Source organism: Poecilia formosa, unplaced genomic scaffold (assembly GCF_000485575.1).
Source record: "Poecilia formosa unplaced genomic scaffold, Poecilia_formosa-5.1.2 Scaffold380, whole genome shotgun sequence".
NCBI lineage: Eukaryota > Metazoa > Chordata > Actinopteri > Cyprinodontiformes > Poeciliidae > Poecilia > Poecilia formosa.
Window position 1 is genome coordinate 437112 of NW_006800319.1, and position 9105 is coordinate 446216.

At 39.0% G+C, this 9105-nt stretch overlaps 1 protein-coding gene and 1 long non-coding RNA gene across 2 annotated transcripts in view; one reads left to right on the forward strand and one right to left on the reverse strand.

The window, feature by feature from the left end:
- Positions 1-6247, reverse strand: part of LOC107833410 (uncharacterized) — a 13464-nt gene extending 7217 nt beyond the window's left edge. Inside the window, exons 1-2 of the long non-coding RNA XR_001659157.1 lie at positions 5978-6247; positions 807-812 (exon numbers count right to left, since the gene is read on the reverse strand). This is a non-coding gene — a long non-coding RNA (uncharacterized LOC107833410). The remainder of the gene's footprint in view (positions 1-806; positions 813-5977) is intronic.
- A 1266-nt stretch (positions 6248-7513) lies between these two features.
- wipf1b (WAS/WASL interacting protein family, member 1b) overlaps positions 7514-9105 on the forward strand; it is a 63995-nt gene continuing 62403 nt past the window's right edge. Inside the window, exon 1 of the mRNA XM_007575555.2 lies at positions 7514-7650. The gene's annotated coding sequence lies outside the window, so the exon portion shown is untranslated. The remainder of the gene's footprint in view (positions 7651-9105) is intronic.

Consider the following 9105-nt stretch of genomic DNA (forward strand, 5'->3'; position numbering starts at 1 on the left):
CCTTTTCAAACAGAAAATATAAAATTTACATCACATGGGCAGAATAATTTGTTTTACATTTTTATTTCTTACGTTTGTTTTATTCTATTTTATTTTTTGTTTTTTTTCTTGATTGTCTTTTCAGTCTGTTCGAAATAAAATAAATAAATAAATAAATATATTTAATTCACTGGGGAACATGATTGCATATTTCTATGTACGGTGAGCTCATTAGGAGCTGGCTCACTTTGAAAGCACGCGAGTGGACATTTTCAAAGTCATAAGTTTTTCGCAACTAAGGTGAAATTATTGGCGGGAACAATTGCGCCTCCCTCTAATATTGGGGAGTACACGTCCCCCGGTTCCTACACCTATGGTTCCCAACAAACTTGAACTTTTCTCTGACCTCCTCGCAGGTTTCCTCTCGTGGTGCCATCCCCATTGTGTTGCCCGAGATAATCAGATCCACATCAAAGATCCTCTGTTGAAAATTAATCTGGAACCCCATCTGTGACTGGAGTAGATCCACCCCTCGATGGACTGATTGTCCGACTTCCTGCCCGCCCTCCTACGTACCTTCCATCGCCACCCTGAGACAACTTCTCCCACCATCGGAATCTGGACCACACCTCCCACTCTCGCAAGCAGGCTCCAGTATCCTAACCTCTCCCCCCTGGCGGATTCACCTCATCTCACTCAGTAAGCCTGTTCCAGTACTCGCTTCTGCTTCATTCTTACAATCCACTTACCTCTCATCTCCCCAGCCCTCAGATCACTGACAATCCGGATCCAGTGGTCCCAGGATTTATTCACACATTTCACCAAACATTGATCTGTTCATAAAATAAACTTTATCTTTGTGTTCTGCATGTAGGTCAAGCAAGTAGCATACAGCATGACACCTACCCTAACTATTATTCAAGCAAAGCCACCAATAAACAATCTCTTATAACAATTTAAGGATTAAAAAGAACAAAGATAAGAAAAAAAGGTGGAAAAACGGTTTCATATCTCAATCCACTCACTCCACCACCAACCCCCAGCGTGCAGTGCGAAAGAAAGGAACAGAGAAAGAAAGTGGCCTGTGTATGCAGACACATTATTGGCTCTTTATGGGCTGTTTTCAATGCACAGTCAAATACAGAAAATGCCAACTAGAATGATTCTTCCACTATTGTTCTGGCGCCGCCTATAGCGGGGGAAAGGGGGGTGCCTATGCGTTGCATATAGTACACACCCAGTTTTTGTGCCACTGATTAACCTATGTTTTGTTCATGTGTGTTTCAAGTATAACCATGATATGTTGTCCCATCTTAATTCTCAAAATATGCTGTCATAAAACAGGTATTGCTTCCATTTGTCCACTAGGTGGTGCTCTGTGTGTGGGAAATTCAATCCGACAGAACAAAGCCATAAGGAATACATGACCACTGAACAGTTTTCATTCATCAGTTTCAGACAACTAGTTAATGTACAATGTATACACTGCACTGACAGCATGCTTCATGTTGTTTGGCTAACTGAAGTCTAAAGCCAGTAGTGCTTGCTGCTTGAGCATCTATTATGTTAAACATTTTTGATCCAACCATTTAATAAATATGTGATAGCATTTAAAAGTAGATCTATTTGTATTGTTTTTACATATAGAAAACCCCGACATACTGTGTTGCATGCCGTTGTATTTCTGAATGGAAACATGTTGTATTACAGCATAACAAAATGTTCCTGAAACCAGGCTATCACAGTAGTTACCCCTCCTTTCTCTGGTTCCACATCTGGAAACATTGCATCACAACCGAAACACTGGAAAACAGAATCAGTCTGCACAGCTGCATTTGCTGAAACCAGAGCCATGAATACAGAGTTAAGACCAGACTTCAACTCTGGTCATAGAGCGGAAGTCTCACTGTATTTTTTTATTTTACCAAAGACTTATTACTCTCTTATATTTACTTCCATTCTTATATGGGTTGGTAGGCCGGCAAATTTTATTTGTTGGAGTCATGTAGCCACAGCTTTCTGCTCCAATTTATATCCAAAATGAATAAGGTAAGGAACTAGCACCAGATACGTGTTTACAAAAAAAATTTGAATGTGTTTGTCACAAAGCATTTCTTTTTTTTAAACTAAAACTGACAAGGGCACCAAACTATGGAAGCATTCCACTGCCAGAGCTTTGAAATGAATTCAGAAGCAATATGTCGTTGAAACAAGAAGGTTTCTTGTTTAAGGTTATTAAAACCAAAATATGTTGTTGTTTAAGGATTCAAGGATTTTTTTTGTTGTCATACATGAATGTGAACAATAACAATAAAACAGCAACACCGACGTCTGAGTGTTATTTAGAAAAACGGAATGAGAGGGAGCCCCTTAACAGGGGCGCAACTACATATTATTCAGGTGGTTGCGAAAACTTAAATCGGCGTCCCCCCCGGGCCCCCCAAAAAGGAAGGTACGTAAGGGTGAAGGAGCGTAGAAAACATACGGTCGCTCTATCCGTATGAGCGACCGTATGTTTACCCCCCGAGACGAAGACACGTGAAAGGTAAAACTCGCTACATTTACATGTGCGCGAGGTGAAGGAGCGTAAGGGCGCGGTGAAGTGTATGCGAAGGCATCATTGGGGCGCCTCCCCCTCCAGACGGGGTTTTGATGCCCCCTCTGGTGCAGCGCCCCTATGTGTTGCACGTGCTGCATACCCACTTTTTGTGCCACTGCCCCTTAATGTCTTTTTAAGAAGTCTGTAAGACAGGGCCATGTAGAGTCTTTTGGAGAGGCAGGGGCTCAAAGTTAAAAAGGGGCACGTTGAACAAGATCTTAAAACACCACACAACATAGCAACAACCCATATTAATCAAGAATCTAATATTTAACCGGATCATACTATATCATTGTCATCATGTGGGACAATGCAATATCATATCAGGGAAAACAATATTTTCCCTGATATAATGTTGCTGTTCTGCTTCTGATAGTGCTGGGGAGCTGTGCTGATCTGAGACTGTAGCTGTTAAACAGACCATAGGAGAGAAGGTCTCTGGTTATGAAGTATGTTATAAAATAAGCAAGTTTTCTGCTATTTTACTAAGTAAGCCCTACTACTTCTGTTTAACCTTTATAACAGCTTGGCTGCAGACTGCTTTAAAAATAAAAAAAACTTCAGAGGGGTTAATGCTACATAATTTTTTGATGTTAAGCACTTCTGACAGATCTATAATTACAAGACAAATTTCAAGGCAAAGAAAACTCAGTAGCTGCTGGCAGGCCCCCTCCAGACATTCAGAAACCCCTATAAATGGTTGAATTGCAACAGAAAATAGAAGTAAATCCTGTAGAAATTCCATTTATTGAAAATGACAATGTGATTAATTTTTATTTAATGCATTCAGCAGAAAAAAAAAATACATTTAGGATTTAATTAGGAAGTTTACCAGTTTGATTGTTGTATTACCATGGCTACAATATGATGTAATCTTTGTGTTAGAGATGGGTTTGTTCACAAATACATCACAGCAAATAATAGCCAATAATCAGTGATTAAGTTTAAACTCAGGCAATTAAACCCGGGCTCACTATCACAGATTCCACTGATTCTATATTTAAACACTGTCCCCCACCTGTCACCTGCTGACTGTAACAATATGCTCCACATATTGGAGCATATATGGAGCATATGCTCCAATATGCTCCACATATGCATATTGGAGCATATGCATGAAAGAATCAAATAACTAGTGCAGAAATCAGGAGTTAAGGACAGAGGACAGAACCTTCGTTAGTGTTGCAGATGTTCTTAGTAGGAGGAGGCCAGGGGCTAAATCATGATTATGTGTAAGGTCCCATATTACCTTGGGCTGACCCTGCATGAAGAGCGAGCCGCTGTGCTGTGCTGTGCTATGCAGTGCATCTCTGTGCTGGAATCTATTTGGAATCCCCTGGTAGCCCCTATTCCGATGACGATGCTTTGGTGACATCTTGATTTATTTAATTGTGGCATATTTGGTTTTTGCTGCTGCTCAAATGATTGGTGAAGTATTTTCACTGATGTTGTGAGCTCCAAATGCTTTGGGATAAATCTTTCTTTAGCAGTTGAGGTTCTGCAGTAACTTGTATTCACAGCCGCTAACCTCCAGCTCAGATCCTGTCAACAGCGGTGTGAACTGCCTGGCAGTAACGTAAAGGTGAAACAAAGAGTGAGCAGTGAGCAGATGGTACCGGTGTTTTGAGGTTAAAGTCAGACGTTTTCTCTGCAGCTGAAGCATTTCTGTGTTTGGGAGCAAGGAGGGTTTTTCCCACTACTGCAAGGACAATAATGAAAAACAAATAGAAACAGCTCCTCAGCCAGCCCCCCTCTGCACGTGCCTGCTGTCAGACCAACATATTGTTTTTTTTTTGCATCTCGTTAAAACAAGCTTTCTTTTTAAAATAAAATGTAAAACTCGTCCCATTAAAATGAAAATATGACCTTGTATTGACAAGTTTTGCAAGGTATTGCTAAGTTTATGCCATATTTCTGACAGTTCAATGATTCCATACAGTCACATTAGGTCTGTTAAAGCTAACTACTTATGTCTGCTGTTTGGTATCACCTACAGTTTGGCCGCTAACTATTTAAATTAATGGTATATAATTTTTATTGTATGAACCAGTAACTTTATGTACCACCACTTAGGGGGGTTGTCTACCATTACTTAAAATATGAGAAATGTTTATTAGCTTAAAACTTCTCATCTAGTTCTGTGAATGAAATGAACTACAGTGGTTAACTTGGAGAATTGAATGCTTGGGTAGGCTTCTTCTGCTTTAGATTTTAACAGCAGCATGCATCCATTATTGTTGCACTACTGCCATCTGTTGGATCCTAATACTTATACCTCAAATTGTCCCAATGAGCCCATTATTTAAAAAAAAAAGAAAAATCTTCTCTTTTCTCTCATTACTATTTAACTGATCAACCACATTCTCAAATTTAAATTCTCTATTAAAACCTATTTCAATTTTTAATAATTTTTCTTTGATTCACATGTTTCCTTCAACTAATAAAAACATTTTCCATTGTTTCTACAGTATCACACCAATTACATAAATCAGTAAGATGTTTCCCTATCTTAAAAAGAGTTCCATTTAAAAAAAACTGTGACCAGTTCTTATTCTATTTATAATTATCTCCTTCCTCCTGTTTATTCCTCTAATCCAGGGGTCTCAAACTCTATTTACCCGGGGGCCGCTGGAGGCAGAGTCTGGGTGAGGCTGGGCCGCATAAAGGGTTCCACAAAAAAACAATTTAAAAATATCCTCAAATGTCATCCAATACACGAACTGCATATGGAGGACCAAAACCATCATAATAAGAGATAAAAGCATATAAATATATATTTAGCTTTTCCTTTTCTTTACACACGAGTTTCTGTCAAGTAATGTATGTTTTCTTTTTTATTTCCCTTAAACATGCGTTTTTGTCAAGAAAAATAGATATTTTACTTTGTCTTTTTTTGCTTCTCCCTTTTCTGCTCGTTGTATTTCTGCTCTCCGTATTTCTGCTTTTCTATGTCTTTGGAACCAACATCACATCACTGCGTCAGATGTTGTGGGGCGTTTAGGTGTAGTTGCTTGGTGCCATCTTTGCAGGCCACGAGTTGGATATTGGAATATGCAACTGCAGTGAACTAACTTCACTGCAGTTGGTAACACAATAAAACCACTGGAATAAAGTTTGTTTTGGTCTGTGGCCTGCATAGATGGCACCGAGCGACTGAACCTAAATGTCTGATGCAGTGACGTTGGTTTCAAAGCTCGATTGGCCAATAGTAGACATAGAACGCAGCTCTCCTCATTAACATAACGATGCAGCAGAAAAACAGCAAACGGAAAAACAGCAAGCAGAAATACAGCGAGCAGAAAAGGGAGAAGCAAAAACAAAAAGACAAAGCAAAATATCAATTTTTCTTGACAAAAACGCATGTTTAGAGGAAATGAAAAAGAAAATACATTACTTAACGGAAACTCATGTGTAAGGATGGTCCTCCATAGAACTGCAGGCTTTGGATTTGACAAAGACATGATGAAGGTGTGACAAAATTTAGTTTATTCCACTTGGCGTCACTTTTGTTCTACGTTACATAGAAGTCTTTAGCCAGCTAGCAACGTATGGAGAACGTCTCGACGCGTGACGTCATTACCACTTCTACTTGTCATAACAGCGCGGCGGATGACGAGCAGCCCGGTAGCAGTCGTCTTTCTCTGCATTTGATCGTGGCATTTGTTAATGGTAGAAAGTACAGGTGTTACGTCAATCCGCGTTTCCCCATCAGATACGGTGGCTTCGGCGACTGCAGGGAAGGGCAACTGGTACCGGACTGTTCCATCATCCACCGCACTATTGTTACAAGCTTAGTGTGCATGAAGTCAGGGTAGCTTAGCCTAGCACCAAATGTCAGCCATGACAAGGAACGGCGGGTCCGCTCACCCTGTAGGCCGCACTAATATTATGTTGTCATATCACGGTGGGGGCCACGAGACATCGTCCTGCGGGCCATAATTGGCCCGCGGGCCGCGAGAATGAGACCTCTGCTCTAATCCTTACATCATCAACTGTATTTTATATCTTATATAAATGCCTGACATTTATTTTATTATCCCACCTAATTTTCCATAACGTCTTTCTGTCCAAACTATACTTTTGCCTTCAGATTTAGATAACTTTATTGGCATATCAATATCTTCTTTTTTAATAGCCTCCTTATTAAACCTCTCATTACCCAAAATACCTACATGAGCAGGAGTCCAACATATTACATTTTTGTTTTGTTCACACTATCTATGATTAACAGCCATAACCTCATATAATATATTTTGATGATTTCAATACTCAACAATGCAGATAATGAATCACTACCAACTATTATTAGTATCCTCCACCCATTCTAGAGCTTATAATATAGCACATAATTCTACTACATACATACTCAGTTAATTAAATGTTCTTTTTGAAATATTAATGTTTAATTTGGGAATCACTACTAATATGCTGGTTGCTTAATTTCTTGGGGGTCTTTTGAACCATCAGTATAAATTTGCAAATAATCATTATATTTATTCTGGATTTGATCATAAAATTCTTGGCAAATATATTGGCAAATATCTGTAATATTTATTTTCTTAGTAATATTACTGATATTACTGATCTGTCTACATTAATGTATTTCCATGTCCATGTAGGTCTCAAAGGCCACAATACTGTTGGACTAAATTATTTGTTATATGCATTAAATGTTTTTTTAATAAACCGGTTGCTGTGTATTGCAGACTTCTGCCCAGGTCCCTCTTGAAAATGAGATCTGGATCTCAACGGGGTTTACCTGGTTAAATAAAGGAAATAAAAAAAAAATCATTATCTGTTGTCTTCTGATACATAATGGCATTTCTCCTGATTCTATTTGTAAAGCACATACTGGAGTTGACATAACTGCCCCTAATCTTGGGTAGGCTGAACGTGTCCTCCCATTAAAACTCCCAGCTAACAGCGCGCAGCCTAGTTTATGTGGGGCTGTGGGTGAGGCCGCCCGCCTGCCACTTCTCCTCTGCAGACCTCAGGATTGGTTGCGCGGAGCTCCTCATCACTGACGATCATGGAGGATTATTAGCCGTGCCGAGCGTTTCATACTTCCAGAGGTAAGCTAAAAAAGACATTATCTCTGACTTTTTATGACGGTGTTGGTGTGGGGAGGCGGCGAAACGAAGTCTCGGCGAAACGGAAAGGCGAGACCTGAGTTCGCCTCAACAAGCCAGAGAAGTTGTCAACTTCTTGAAAGCAGCTGGGAGTAATTCCAGCAGTGATGGCGAGTCAGTGAGGCTTGTTTATTTCAGACTGAAAAACTCTGAGGTCACTTTTAGAAGGGTTTAGAAACCCTTAGAGTTATCTAGCTTGTCGTTGCTTTTATGCACCCATAAATATTGTCTGCATAAAGATTATGGTCCCATTTAAACTCCATGATTGTTCGGAACGACGTGGCTGGGCTAAGGCATGTGTTTTGAATTGCCATGTAAGCGTCAGACTTGGTGCCAGTGTTTTGACATTTTCTGGTTGGTATATATTAAAAACCGTCCTTAGGATAAATCGGCTTGGAATGCTTTAAAATGTAATGCATGCAAGTTGCATTGTTTGTTCACAACCTCCAAGACAAAATGCTGCTTTAGCTGTGAAAAATCGTTCTGTAATCATGTACAGTTCTGTAATCATGAAATTTATGAAGTTGATTATCACATGCTAAGACATTACATTAATGGATTGCAGCACAATGGTTGCCCATCAGCTGCAAACAGCACTGCATAAAAAGTAGGTTATAAAATACTTAAATGAGCGTTTCCTGAGTCAGTAGTTTGATTTTTGCATTTGGGTCAGCGCCCCCTACTTTGCAGAACATTTGTTCCCTTCAGTGATGTGCACTGAGGTTCATGACTGGTGAGACACAGACTCCCAGAGTAGATGTACAAACCCTATATAAAAGCATTTAATTATTTTGACCATAACTAATTAAATATTTTAATTATGCTTTAATCAATTCAATAATAACAAGAAACAGAAAACGATATTTAATATAAAGGCACATCTGCTTTTTTGTTTGTTTTATTTGGCTAACTTTTCTTTCTTAATTTAAAATTGTGTATGATTTAATATTTATTTTTTATATGAATTCTATTCATTTACCCTTCTCTTACTGTCACTGTTGTTAAAAACCAAAAACAAAAAAGTGCTTTGTTTACATGAAACATAGTGCTTCACTTTACTTTTAAGTTGAATCTTAGTCTCAAAAATCACAGTTCATTATTCCACATTTTTTGTGTTGCTTTGTAAAATGAATTTCTGTCTTCCTTAATGGGTTTCTTCTTGGGCTGTTCCATTTGTTCCATTCTTGCCAGATCTGTGGGTTGCATGATTAATAGTGTCATGCAACCTATAGATTTGATTGATATATTTTTATGGCTGTGTGAGAAGCTTAATGTTAACTTTGGGTAATTGCAGGGCCGTGCAGAGACCAGTAAAGGGGCAGGTGCTCAAAAAAAAAAGGGCACATCTTCCCGCATTCTAGGACAGAATATTAACAAAGCCACATAGCTTTCAGAGTT